This window comes from Elephas maximus, chromosome 23 (genome assembly GCF_024166365.1).
Source record: "Elephas maximus indicus isolate mEleMax1 chromosome 23, mEleMax1 primary haplotype, whole genome shotgun sequence".
Taxonomy (NCBI): domain Eukaryota; kingdom Metazoa; phylum Chordata; class Mammalia; order Proboscidea; family Elephantidae; genus Elephas; species Elephas maximus.
The window spans coordinates 72,667,051-72,681,435 of NC_064841.1; the positions used below are offsets into that span (position 1 = coordinate 72,667,051).

At 40.3% G+C, this 14,385-nt stretch overlaps 1 long non-coding RNA gene across 2 annotated transcripts in view; it reads left to right on the forward strand.

Moving 5' to 3' along the window:
* The window catches only part of LOC126066397 (uncharacterized), a 216,992-nt gene extending 205,289 nt beyond the window's left edge, over positions 1 to 11,703 (forward strand). For both annotated transcript variants that reach the window (XR_007515074.1, XR_007515075.1), the window contains 2 exons: positions 9,721 to 9,839; positions 11,102 to 11,703. This is a non-coding gene — a long non-coding RNA (uncharacterized LOC126066397). The remainder of the gene's footprint in view (positions 1 to 9,720; positions 9,840 to 11,101) is intronic.
* Positions 11,704 to 14,385: the final 2,682 nt, after the last annotated feature.

A 14,385-nucleotide genomic window follows, 5' to 3' on the forward strand; every position in this document is an offset into this window, starting at 1 on the left:
AGCTGAAAGATGTTTAGTAATTGAGCCCTTCTCATTCTTCGGCTACGTTAGAGTCATCTGTATTCTGACAGGCTCTTTTTTCTTTGACCATTGTGAAAACCTCTTGTTACAGTTTTAATTTCACTTTCATCTTTCCTGCTAATTGGCTATCACATACATAGTCTTGATTCAAGGAAAGGTGAAATCTGCTTTTAAATTTTTGAAAAGAGCAAGTGAGGGAAAGTAGGCTGTTCTTCTAGAAGGCTGAAAGTCATCCTACCAACTTGATAAACACGGGGGCTATGGAAAGTACCCTCATTTAACTTCTTATCTCAAATAGCTTCCTGTCTTTAAGAGGCTCTTTTACCTCCCATATGTGCTACTTAAAGACATCCATCCTATCCCAAGAAAGTGTCCATCTGAGGATAGGAAACTTCCCCACATCAATAATTGCTTTCCCAATTTTCTTTTCAAAAATTTCTGAATTTTTCCTTTGGCTTGCAGAAAATGTGGGCATTTGGTTCACATTTCAGTCACATCCTTGAGTCCAGGAAGGTCCTCAGGTATAGAAAAAACAAAACTAAGCCCTGGACTTTCCTCTTCTTTGTAAAAACTGAGTTGTGAGTCAGTCAACTGATGTGAAGAAAGGGGAAGGGCTTAAGGGTAATTTTAAATGGAAAAGATTCCTTAATGGCACGGAAGACTAGGGAAGAAAGCTTTAGATGCAATGGACTTCTGAAAGGAGGTTATTACTTGAAGTGGAAAGTAAGTGAGAGAGGATGAAGTGGAAAATTGGGCATAAAAATACAGGAATGTATATGATCAAGTTTAAGAAATGTATGATCAAGTTTTTACGCTCAGAGTAACTTTCTAAATATAGCTTGAAGAGTGCTTTAAATTCACATGAGTCATGCCAGCATCTGACAGCGTTCTGGTGCAAGACCTGGCTGAATATCACTGCTGAATTCATCAGATGAAAACTTTCTAAACCAGTTCGGAAGAAAAATATTCCGCATAGCAAAGAGAGTATATGTGTTCTGAAATGCTACACAAAAGCGTTTCTCTAAATACCATGGGAAGTTAGTTTAGGGATCGTACATTTCTATTGCATCTACGGAGAATCAGGGAGGGAGAAATCTCAAATAGTATTATCCTTTATTGATGCTCAAAACATTTTAGTGTGTTGGCTATCCTTTTTCTGTGTCCCTGGGTTCCCTAGCACCAGTGCTGCCACAGCCTGGCCCACACACAGTGACAAGACAGAGCCTTCACCACAAACGCAGTCCACCTCCGTCTTCACCTTTCCTCCTCTTCCCTCTTTCCTTTCCACCCCAACTCATGGGGAATCCACAAAATGCTTACCACGACCATGGATTACAGTGAAATGAAGACCTATCAAGACAAAACGTTACCTAGCCCTATAAGATATAGAAGCATAAAAAAATAGAGTTGAACACAAAAAATATAATATTTCCCAGATTAACTAAAATAAAAAATTAATTAAATCTTGTCAAGATATTTATAACACCCTTGTATACCCACTGGTACCAACTAGTAATTTGTGGAGCAGATTTAAATGGAATAAAATACGTGTTCTCATTCTGTTCTGTTTTATTTTAATAAAATGTGGTGTTACCTGCTGTTGAGTCAATTGCAACTCATAGTGACCTTGTGTGACAGAGTAGGGTTTCCAAGGCTGTAATCTTTATGGGAGCAGATCACTAGGTCTTTTCTTCTGCAAACAGACTGGTGGGTTCCAGCTACCCACCTTTCAGTTAGCAGCTGAGCACTTAACAATTGCGCTACCAGGGCTCCTTTAATAAAATGTAGCTCTCTGAAGGGGTAACAGATTAAAAAAAAATTCAAGGTCAAATTTTGGAGGTGTATGGCCTGGGGAAGAATGGTGAAGCTTCTAAAGACTTCTGGTCTGTTAGAGACAGCATTGCTACTCTATTTTCCCCCTTTTCTTCCTCACTACATCCCATCCAGAATGACTTTGGTGTTCCTTCACAATGCCTCCTTGTTTAAAAATTCTTCAAAAAACAAATTCATTGCCATTGAATGTATTCCTATTCATAGCGACTGCATAAGACAGAGTAGAACTGCCTCATGGGGTTTCCAAGGAGTGGCTGGTGGATTCAAACTGCCGACCTTTTGTTTAGCAGCCAAGCTCTTAACCACTGCGCCACCAGAACTCCACAAAAATTCTTCATGGGTTCCATGTTGTCAGCTGGATAAACTCCACGGTGCTTAGCTGAGCTTACAAAGCCCCCTAACGTCTGAATTCTTGCAGATTAGAGAGCAGTCTCTGTTTTTCCCTTCCTCAGGTTTCAACCACGGCAAAGCCACTGAACTACCATCATGTGCTGCCCTTCCTCTAAAAGTCATGTTTGTTCACACTTCACACCTTGGTAGTTACTCTTCCATCTGCCTGAAATGGTCTTTCACCCCAGAGACTCCTACTTACCTGAAAAACCTCAGCTGGGACGCTTCATCTGGCTAGACACCTTCCCTGGTGGCGCAGTGCTTCAAAGCTTGGCTGTTAACCAAAAGGCTGGCAGTTCGAATCCACCAGCCGCTCCCTGGAAACCCTATGGGACAGTTCTACTCTGTTCTATAGGGCCACGATGAGTCAGAATCAGCTCAATGGTGACGGGTTTGGTTTGATTTGATTTTTTTAGACATCTGCCAGATTTTTGAAAGCTGTATTAGATTTTCCTCTAATTCCATATTACATGATTTTATTAAAATATTTTTGGCACAGGTGCATTTACTTATGTAGATGTCAATCTTTCTACCACTGCACTGTGCACGCCTTCGGGATGGTGATCATTCCTTATGGATCACTGTGCATTGTGCACACAGCAACACCTGGCAATTAGTCAGTACTCTATTAAAGGTTCAACAAGGAACACACGCACAGCTCTGGCAGGATTGGCTTGATAATTATGTAAGAAGTCCCTCTACCACTGCCTTACTTTCTTAGGGCTGCCATACAAAAATACTACCAAATGGGTGGCTTTAGAGAAGAGAAATTTATTGTCTCTTAGTTTGGAGGATGGAAGTCCAAAATCAAGGTGGCAAGGTTGCTTCCTTCTGAGGGGTCTGAGGGAAAATCTATTCCATGCCTCTCTCCTAGCTTCTGGTAGCTCCTGGCGATCCTTGGTGTTCTTTGGCTTGCAGCTTCATCTACCTCTGCCATCTTGTGCTCTCCTTCCTCTGTCTCTCTCTGTCTCCACGTCTGTTCTCCTCTTTTGTAAGACACCACTCAGAAGGGATTAGGACCCACCCTGCTCTGATATGAACTTGTGGTAACTGATAGCATCTTCAAAGGTCTTATTTGTAAATAAGGTCACATTCACTGGTACAGGGGTTAGGGCTTCAACATAACTTATTGGGGAACACAATTCAATCCATAACAAAAGCCCTCAAATGTCTCCTACTCTTATGAAAGAAAAGGAAGTCTTCTCAGTATAAGTACCAACACACACACACTAGAAGAACAGATTTCTTCATTACCCAGAAGCTTTGAAAAGCTCTATAGCCATTTCCTTTAATTAGAAGAGAGATTAAGAAAATATAATAGGAAATATCACCAAGAATAGATAAGTATGGAAGTCTGAGACTCCTATTTGGCCTCAAAAAAAAAGGAAAGAGGACCCCAGAGTGAGAAGAAACAAGAATGTCAGAGGCATCATGAAGGCATCACCCTGATCGTGACCAACATCAAGACAATTAATAGAACTTCATGGAGGCAAGAAGTCTTGTCTCTGAAACTCCTCTTAAATCTCTCTTTTAGATGAGGTTTGGAATATTAAGCTTCAGATTCATCTCATCCTTTTAAATTCAGAGTTGTTATCTTTCTATATCCAAATATATTCTCAGCTTCCACCTATTTTGAAGCTCAATTAGTATTAGTTTTAAATTATTATGTTGAATAAAATTGTGGTGTAATGAATCCCCTTTATATGGGCTTTCTAGCCATGGTCTTATAACTTTCACAAAATGTAACTAGGCCACAATCTTGCAAAGGATTGGTCAACTTACTATGCAAATAAATAAATAGGGGCTTGAAAATCCACCCGATAGGATTGAGCCCCTTATAGTCCAGCTAGGGGATTGGTCTGTTTTGCCATCCTGCTAGGCTTATATAAGGGACAATCCCACAAATGTTTGTGGGGACCTCACTACCATCAAGAAGAGTCTGGAGCAGAGCACTTCCTTTGGACCCAGGGTTCCTGTGCTGAGAACTGCCTAAACCCAGATGAAAGGGCTATAAGTTTTTTGTTTGTTTCCTTTTCTTTCTTTTTGTTTTTTTTAGTTTAATATCACATGGGCATGTTGTAGTTATGCTTTGAGGAATAAACACAGGGAACTATTTTTATACTTTTAGCAGTTAGGGGATCCCAATAGCAACATGGAGAAACCTGTCCAAGACGGTAATGCACAGTGCAGAGACCTGGAGCAGCAGCAGTCTGTGGCCCCATTGGAAGAGACCAGTAGATGAATGTTTCACCAGGTGCTGAAATATGCAAATTTTGTTCTGAGAGTCCCCAAAATTTATTAAAGAGGGTAATTGACTTTTATCCTTTAAATAGTAGCTTGGATATTAAAATAAACAGTAACATCTGATGGACAATTCCATTATATCTGAACATAACTAGAGAAAAAAACATGTCTGTTCTGACTGCTCTCACTCTAAAATCTTAATTACCACCTTTAAGTGGAACCTAAATGGTGCCTGCCAATGAAGCTTCATTTCTCTAGTCCCTTCACTCTCTCAGTCTCCTAGGTATTATTTCATAGTTTCTCACTCCTTTCCCTCTTAGTTATCTAGTGCTACTACAACAGAAATAACACAAGTGGATGGCTTCAACAAACAGAAATTTATTCCCTCACGGTTGAGAAAGTCAGAATTCAGGGTGCCAGCTCTAGGGGAAGGCTTTCTCTCTCCGTTGGTTCTGGGGGAACGTCCTTGTCTCCTTTCAACATATGCAGGCCCAGCATTCCTTAGAGGTCTTTGTTTGTCTTGGCATCAATCTTCTGGGTCTACGAGGTTCTCAGCACAGGGAGCCCAAGTTCAAAGGACACACTTTGCTTTTTGCTCTTCTTTCTTGGTGGTAGTGAGGTCTGCCTCCTCTCTGCTGGCTTCTCTCTTGTAAGATAAAAGGTGTAACTCAATCAAGGATATGACTTGGGTAAGCATGTGTCTTGGGTAAGCATGTGACTTGGGTAAGCATGTGACTTAAGTAAGTGTTGCTTGAGTAACGATGTGACTTGAGTCACAACCTCTTGATAGCCTGTGACTCAAGATACATCCTTCAGGCACACCTTAATGGCAGCCCTACACTCCTGAACCAAGTTGGCAAAGACCTGTCTCTTTGAAATCTAGAAGGCCACGGCCCCACCCTTTGAAATCCAGCAGGGTATGGTTCTACTCTTTGAAATTGAGGTAGCCCTGCTTCCCATGCTCCTTGCATCAGTTCTGCTGATCTCTGAGCTGCTCCAGGGATGGTTCTTTTCTTTTCGTGGAGGACAACTGATGTAGCTCCTTTGGCCTGTAGAATTCTTCTAGAATTCCAAGAGGCAGCAACATTCTTTCCTTTCATTCTTTGTCCCCTTCAGTCTAAGCTGATGAGCTTTCTGCTGTGGTAGTTGGTTAGATATATCAGTCACAGGCTTAATCTCTTTACCAAAAGTTTGCATAGCCACGTCCTTGGTGTAAATTCTAGGACACACGTTCTTAGTTTGTACAACAGAATTTTCCAAATCTTTAAGTTCTGTTTTTATTTTGCACTGTTCATTTTTAAGTTCATCTCTTTCCTCTCTCATTTAACTATAAGTAGCAAAGAGAAACTGTGTCACCCCTTTAAGATTTTGCTTGGATATTCCTCAGCTAAATATCTATGTTCATCACTTAAAAGTTCTACCTCCCACCAAACATTCGAACATAATTCAGACAAGTTCTTTGCCACTGCATAAAAAGCCATTGCCCTTCCTCCACTGTCAAATCACATGTCCCTCATCGCCTTTTAAAGCCTCACCAGAAGTGCATTTAATGTTCACATTTCTGGCAACATTCTCTTGCGGCCACCGTGTGTATTCTCTAAGACGATAAAGACTTTCTTTATAGCTCTCCTCACCTCCTTCTGAGACCTCACCAGAATTGCTTTTGACATCCATAATCCTAGCAACAGTCTCTTCAAGGCAATCTAGGCTTTTACTATTAAAAAAACCTTAAAACTCTTCCAGCCTCTACCCATTACCCAATTCCAAAACCGCTTTCACATTTTAGGTATCTGTTAGAGCAGCACCCCCACTTCTCGGTACCAAATTCAATACACGACACCCTCTAACACCTTCTTCATTCTTATTCTAGAACCTTTCCCCCTATTTCACGGAATTAAATTAATCAATCAGAGGAGAACCTGCACAAATACCCTCTGCTAAATCATCCTCACTACCTGCACTTACGCTCATTTGCTCTGCCTTTCTTCCTACCCATTTATCTTAAGGCAAACCTTCTGGTGTGCACTAGATTCCACCTCTTCTACCTATTCAAGATCACAGTCCCATAAATTCTCCCTTATATCATAACTAAACTACCCTTATATCATAGTCATCAGTATTTCTTTCTCTACAGATCAATAATTTTAACATTGCACTACCCATTGCTGTCAAGTCTATTTGGTCTCATAGTGACCCTATAGGACAGAGAAGGACTGCCCCACAGGGTTTCCAAGGAGCTCCTGGTGGATTCGAGCTGCCCTCCTTTTGGTTAGCAACCATAGCTCTTAACCACTATGCCACCAGAGTTTCTATTATTTATTCCATAAAATAAAACACACAGACACACACGACAAAAACAAAAAAAATCTCTTAAAGCTACCTCCCCTTCCAGCTTCTATCCCCATTCTCTGTTCCTCTTTACCACAAGAGACATTACTGTATTTTCTCAAATTCTGCCCCATATTTTCTCTTTTGGACATCCTCCCATAAATTGTTCTGTCCAACCTGTCATCTAGGTTGCTAAATACATCGTTGAAGTCTCAGTCTTCATTTTACATGACCATCAGCAGCTTTTAATACAGCCTGTACTCCCTCCTCCTTGAAGCATACTTTTCATTCTGTATGCAAAACACCCTCTTCTCTTTGTTTTCTTCTCACTTGTATATTACTGGTATATCTGAAATTTATATTCTCATTTTGAACCTCTCTATCCCTGGACACCACAGTTGGATAAATAATCACCTACTCACATCTCCACTGGTGTCTAATCTTGAACATAAACTCCACATTCCATTTAAGCCTCCAAAAAACCACACCCATTGCCATCGTGTCCATTTCAACAAACTGACTCCTTCTGAGTTCTCCACATCACAGTAAAAGACAATTTTATTTTCTCATAGTGCTCAAACCAAACCCTACCTTAGTGCCTTTGCACTTGCTACGCTTTCTGCCTGGAAAATTCATCTCTGATTTAGCTGCATATGTTGTTGTTTGCCATCGTATGAACTCTCTGATATCCCACAGGTCTCTGCTCCATCATTTTTTCTCAGTGTGTTCCTCCCTGGAAAATCCCATTTAAAATTATAAAACTTCCTGACTCTTTTCTGTTTTAATTTAGTGATTTGCTCTATATTTTACTTACATTTTTAATGTGCTACTCCAAAAGAATATAAACTCTCCAAGGGCAGTGATTTTTGTCTGAATTTATTGCTATACTTCCACCATCTAGGCTATGCCTGGCACTGATCTGTATTGAATAAATAATTCAGGGCCAAGATGATGTTTCCATATTCTTTTCTTTAAGATTTATACATTAGGATGGGGGAAGCTTTAAACTGGAATACTAAGAAGCAGTTGAAATTCTGCAAGTTGGGACATTGACTGTTCCATCTTAGGTCAGGCTCAGAGAATTTCTTTTGGGGAATATGGATGTTTGAGGAGGCTAAAGCTGGCTGGGCTGTGTAGGCCAATGGTTAGAAAACTTGTTCTCTTCAGACTCCAGGGTAGGCACTATCTGTTGATGACGTCATTATGGTAGACATGCTTTCATTTATATTTAGAACATATTTCGCTCTGGTTGTGTAATACCTCTTCTGTTTTCAAGATATCTCATATTGAATAGGCTATGGTTACATCTCAATTAAAGAAAGGTAAAAACTGTGGTTATTTCACTGTATTGGAGCTAAAAACAGGCTTTTCTAACTTCCCAAGTGGGCTACTGCATCATTACAGAAAATTCAGACTATTTCATTCATTCAGTCATTCTCAAGATTGGCCCGGTAGCTTCAGTTACCCCAGAAAACAGCTCTTCCTGGAATCAGCATGCCCAAGCCCAAGCCCACTTCCGTCGAGTCGATTCTGACTCATATCAACCCTGTATGTAGATATGTAATCTACTGATTGTTAAAGGTTACGGGGGTGCCGTAAGTCTACACTGTTGTAATTGGTGCAAAGTTTCCTGCAATTCACACTGGAACAGGTCTCAGGAGGATGGCATCTTCTTTACACTAACTGTTATAATTCTAGAATGGTTATCTGTATTCCTATCATAGATCTCAGCTATTCAGGTAAATTACAAAGGCACAGAAACACTTAGGGAAGCTTTGGGTAACCCTCAAGCAGCAATAAACTACAGAAAATAGATCAACCAAGACCTCCAAGCAAGCAAAACCAACCACAGAGTGTACTTTAATACTACTTATCCTGTATCAACCCTATGGGGTAGTTCTACTCTGTCCTTTAGGGCCGCTCTCAGTTGGAATCAACTCAGTGGAATTGGGTTTGGTTTGATTTTTGTGTATAACAGAGCCCTGGTGGCACAGGGTTTAAGATCTGGGCTGCTAACTGAAAGGTTGGCAATTCCAGTCCATCAGCTGCTCCTTGGAAACACTATGGGGCAGCTCTACCCTGTCCTATAGGGTTGCTATGAGTTGAACTCAACTCGACAGCAACAGGTTTAGTTTGGTTTATGGTGACATTTGGTCAATTAAAAAAAAATTTTTTTTGTGCTTTCAAATAAGTCACAAGAAATCCAACACGTCTAATACATGTTCTCAACTTAAAAGTACTGCCTTCCCAATGTATTAATGTCACTTCCTTGAGACATAAAACCTCAGGGTAAATTTTTGCGCTTTTCTCTACATTGACTTAATGGTCAAATCTTGGTGAATTTGCCATTAAAGTAGCAATTTTTTCTAACTTCAATTTTGCATTTCCCCTGTGAGGACTTCATAACTGCACTAGTCCATTGTAACTGATTTCTTTGCTTCCAGTCCATCTCTTTTCCTTTGTATCCTGGATTTTGTAATCAGGAGTATCTTTGTATGTCAAAAATTCTCAACTTTTTATGTCCTGTGACACTCAGGATAGATGGCTTTAGTATAAGCAACACACTCCCATAGACATAGGCAGCTTTTGACCCCCACCCCCACGACTGCATGTAGAAATGAAGCAACTACTGCTGCGTTTTTAAATGTGGTAGTCATTCAGACATTTTAAAAGCAGAGTGATAAAATCAGCCATTTGCCGATATCAAAAAAATGCCATTTAACTGGAAAAAAATAAATATGGCAATTTTGATTGTAAACATTTTTATTTTTATATGAAATATTTCAAACATACAGAAAGGCAAATGAAAATAATATAACAGACATCCACGTACTGTCCACCCGGATTTAACAGATGTTAACATTTTTCTATATTGGCTTTAGAGTTCTCTTTTTTGTTTTAAAGGTTAAAAAAAAAAAAAAAAGGAGAGAGAGAGAGATACATCCAAAGCTGGGCTCCCATCCATCCTCCTTCCCTTCCTTCCAAGAGGTTACCACAATCCTGACGTTTCGTATGTCATTACTGTACGTATGGTTATACTCCTATAGATGTTTATATTCATAACCAATTTATATTATTTTCCTGCTTATATTTTTACTTAAATTGTATCACACTGTATTTACCCTTTTGTACCCTGTTTTTATACTAAACATATGTTGATACATGCTGATACAGTTCATTTGAACACTTGTTTCATGGGATTCCAATATCTGGATAAACCAGTGTACTTGTATATTCCCTTGCTCAAAGGTAGTAATTTTGTTTCAGCTCCCTCATTACTCACTGTTACAAATGCTGCAGCAACAACAATTCTGTGAACATTCTGAGCTCATCTCCTCCTGTACACATGAGAGATCTTCCCTGGAGTAGATACCTAGAAGTGAAAGCCTTGAATTTAGGGTATACGCACCTTCAGCTTTACTAGGTGTTATGGATGGAATTTAAAAAACAAAAACAAAAACCCTTGCCATTGGGTTGATTCCGACTCATAGGGACTCTATAGGACAGAGTAGAACTGCACCATAGGAGTTTCCAAGGAGTGGCTGGTAGATTTGAACTGTCAACTTTTTGGTTGGCAGCTGACAGCTTAACCACTGTACCACCAGGGCTCCTATGGATTGAGTTATATCCCCCTCCAAAAGACATATTAAAGTCCTAATTCCTGGTGACTGTGAATGTGACTGTTATGGATTCAACTGTGTCCCCGGGAAATGCGTGTTGTAAATCCTAACCCTACAGTGGTTATAATCCCATTTGGAAATGGGTTTTCTTTGTTATGCTAATGAGGCACACATGGGGTCACCATGAATCAGGATCAACTCAGCAGCAGCTAACAGCAACAACATACAAATCCTTCGGAGTCCCCGGGGTGCCACAGATGGATAAGCACTTGGCTACTAATGAAAATGTTGACAGTTCAAATCCACCCAGAGGCACGTTGGAAGAAAGTTCTAATGACCCACTTCTAAAAGATCACAGCCACTGAAAACTGTATGGAGCACAGTTCTGCTCTGACACACTTGGGGCCACCATGAGTCAAGTCAACAGCAACTTTTTTGTTTTTAATACAAATCCATATATTTTTAAAAAGTATAATTTAATTTACGTAACTCTAACATATTCATAATACAGATACAATGTTGCCAATTCCACATAAACACTTTGCCTTTGATTTTTTTATCCTGAATGATATAGCATTTTTCTAACTCATGTACATTGCAGAAGTGAATACCTTTTGCATGGATTTTTCAAGTCCCTTTTTGCCTTCTTAAATATTTATCTGCAGTTTCAAATTGGAAGACAATGGAAGTATGAATAGCATAAGCGTAAGGCTGTTGTACTCTAGCTGTGTCAAAGGTAAGCCGGCTCTGAGCAAGCCCAGCTATATGGGATCTCCCGGTAATTGTTACCCTTCCCTCTCACATAAAATAATTTGAATGCAAGTGACTGGAAGAGATGTTATTACAGCTTCATATTTTGGCAGAGTTATTTATTGCTCCCTGAATACCTATGTGCTTGCTCTCCCACGTTTCCCAACCCTCTTGCAGTATGTGGGGCCATGCGACCAGCTCTAGAAAATGGGCTGTGAGTGGAAGTGAAACGTGTTTACTCCTGAGCCAAGACATCCGAGACCTGGTGTGGGACACCCCTGCGTTCACCTTCTGTGTTGCAGCAACTGTCCAGCCACATTGCAGATGGCATCATTGTAAGATGGAGAAGCCTGGATCCCTTGGCACAGACGCTGCTCTTCGAGGGATACCACCGACTGCACTTTAATTCATGAAGCAGTGGTCTTTGCATCTAAAAGAAACAAAAGTTTCTGTGTTGAACCTCTGACATTCCATGGTTTGTTAACACTGCACCACAAACAGTGCAGGTATTGCTCAGGCTGATGTATGTCTTGGGATGCCGGTGGGTGGGTGGGGAGATCCATGCGTTCACTAAAAGATTAAAATTATTTCTCTAATGATACAAAGACATTTAAATAAGCACATTCTGAATGCATCTTTGGAAACCCTGGTAGCATAGTGGTTAAGTGCTACGGCTGCTAACCAAAAGGTCGGCGGTTCGAATTCGCCAGGCGCTCCTCGGAAACTGTACAGGGCAGTTCTACTCTGTCCTATAAAATCGACTCGATGGCAGTTGGTTTTTTTGCTTGGATGCATCTTTTAGGTTTAAAAAACAAAACAAAACAAAACATTTCCCAGGTGATACCAGCAACATTGGAATCACCTGGGAAATTGCTATGATACCAAGTCTGACTCAGACCTACGAATTCCACAATTTTAACAAAACACTCAGGTGATATACCACATGCATATTTAAGTTTAAGAAACACTGTTTTAACTTATTACCTATAAACTTTACTAACTCCTCACTTCAGTGCCCAAGCTGGCTTCGGTGCTTCCTCTCACACTGTTGTCAGTTCGTGCTATTTGAACGTCATAGGCTAATGAGAAAAAGCAAAAGGACAGACTAGAATGTTGTTGTTGTTGTTGTTAGGTGACGTCATTTCACTTCTGACTCAAAGCAGCCCTATGGACAACAGAAGGAAACACTGCCCGGTCCTGCATCATTCTCGCAATCCTTGCTATGTTTGAGCCCTTTGTTGCAGCCACTGTGTCAGTCCATCTTGTGGAAGATCTTCCTCTTTTTCACTGACCCTCTACTTGACCAAGCATGAAGTCCTTCTCCAGGGTCTGATCCCTGCTAATACTATGCCCAAAGTACTGGTACAGATAGATACATGAAAATGAAACATTTAGCCCAGTGAGGCTCCATGAGATCTTTCACTGTCTTAACTAGAGAAAAGCCGGGGGGAGGGGGGGTGGTGCAGAATTTTAGTACATGACACCCAAACTTAGAAGAACTTGGACATGGCCGTAAGAGCTGTCTTCATATTGCAAACAGTGGCCTAATTTTTACAATCATTAGTCATGTTACAATTCTGTTGTTAATGAGTTTTATTGGTTATATAGTTTCTTTTTTATTTAATTTAAAAATTAGTTGAAAATATGCAGATGTATAATAGAAAAACCAAAACCAACCTCGTCGCTGTCAAGTCAATTCTGACTCATAGTGACCTATAGGACAGAGTAGAACTGCCCCATGTTTCCAGGGAGTGGCTGGTGGATTCGAACTACTAACCTTTTGGTTAACAGCCATAGCTCTTAACCACTGCACCACAGCCTCCAGGGCTCCAGATGTACAACAAGTACAAGATAAAGAACTTATGAATTAATTGACGTTTGTACGTCAACTTTGTACTGAAAATGAGTGGTAACTGCATTTGCTTCCCGCGGTTGCAGTAACAACTTGCTACAAATTTGGTGACTTGAAGCAACAGACATTTATGCTCCCACAGTTCTAAAGGATGAAAGTCCAAAACCAATCTCACTGGACAGTAATCAAGGGGTTAGTAGGGCCATGCTCCCTCTGAATGCTGTAGAAACAATCCATTCCTTGCCTCTTCTGCTTCTGGTGACTGCCAGCATATCTTGGCTTGTGGCTGCCCCTTCAGATCTCTCTGTCTGCTTCATCTTCACATCTCTGAGTGCGTGTGAGACTTCCATCTGCCTACCTCATACGAGGATAGATGTACTCTAGATAATCCAGGATTATCTCCCCATCTCAAGGTGCTTCATTTAATCACATCCCCAAAACGCATTTCTTTTTTTGCGTTTTAAGGTAAGATTCACAGGTTCCAGGGATTAAGATGTAAACATGTTTTTTTGGGGGGGGGTGGGGGGCATTTTTCAGCCTACCACAGTAACTTTACAATGAAAATATTAGTCAGCTCTGGAGATTAATTAGAGTACTTCTTTTTTCTTGGACAGTTCCTGTACTACTCAAGTTTGAGAAACCCTATATTATGGGAATAATATTGAATGCACTTATTTATAAGTGCCAAATAAATAATTTGCAAAATTTGGTACTTGTGACATTCTGCCACAAAATTGGTGACACGCATCAGAGTGTTAGCTGTCTTAGTGACCTATTGCTGCCTTAACACAAATACTACAAGTAGGCAGATTTAAAGAACAGAAGTTAATTTCTTACAGTTCAGGAGGCTTGTAGTCTGAATTTAGGGCATGGCTTTAAGGGGAGGTCCTTCCTTGTCTACTTCAGCTTCCAGTAGATGCCAGCGATCCTTGGTGTTCCTGAGTTTATAAATATATCTGTCTTCATCATCTGTCTTACTCCTCCCCTTGTGTGGACCTGTGTGTCTATTCTGTCCTTTTTATAATTCAGAAGTGATTCGGTTTCGGACCCTAATGAAGATACACCAGTATGACCTCATTAACATAACAAAAGAAAGCATCTATTTCCAAATGGGGTCATATTTACAGGTACAAGAGTGAGCATTTCAACATGTATTTTAAACCAAAAAAAAAAAAAAACCCAGTGCCGTCGAGTCGATTCCGACTCATAGCGACCCAGCGACCCCCTATATGATGATGATGACACGTATTTTAGGGGGACACAATTCAATCCATAACAGTTACCAATATCTTGGATACGGACAGTTGTTCTAAAAGATAGACATAATCATATCATTTCATCTTCTTC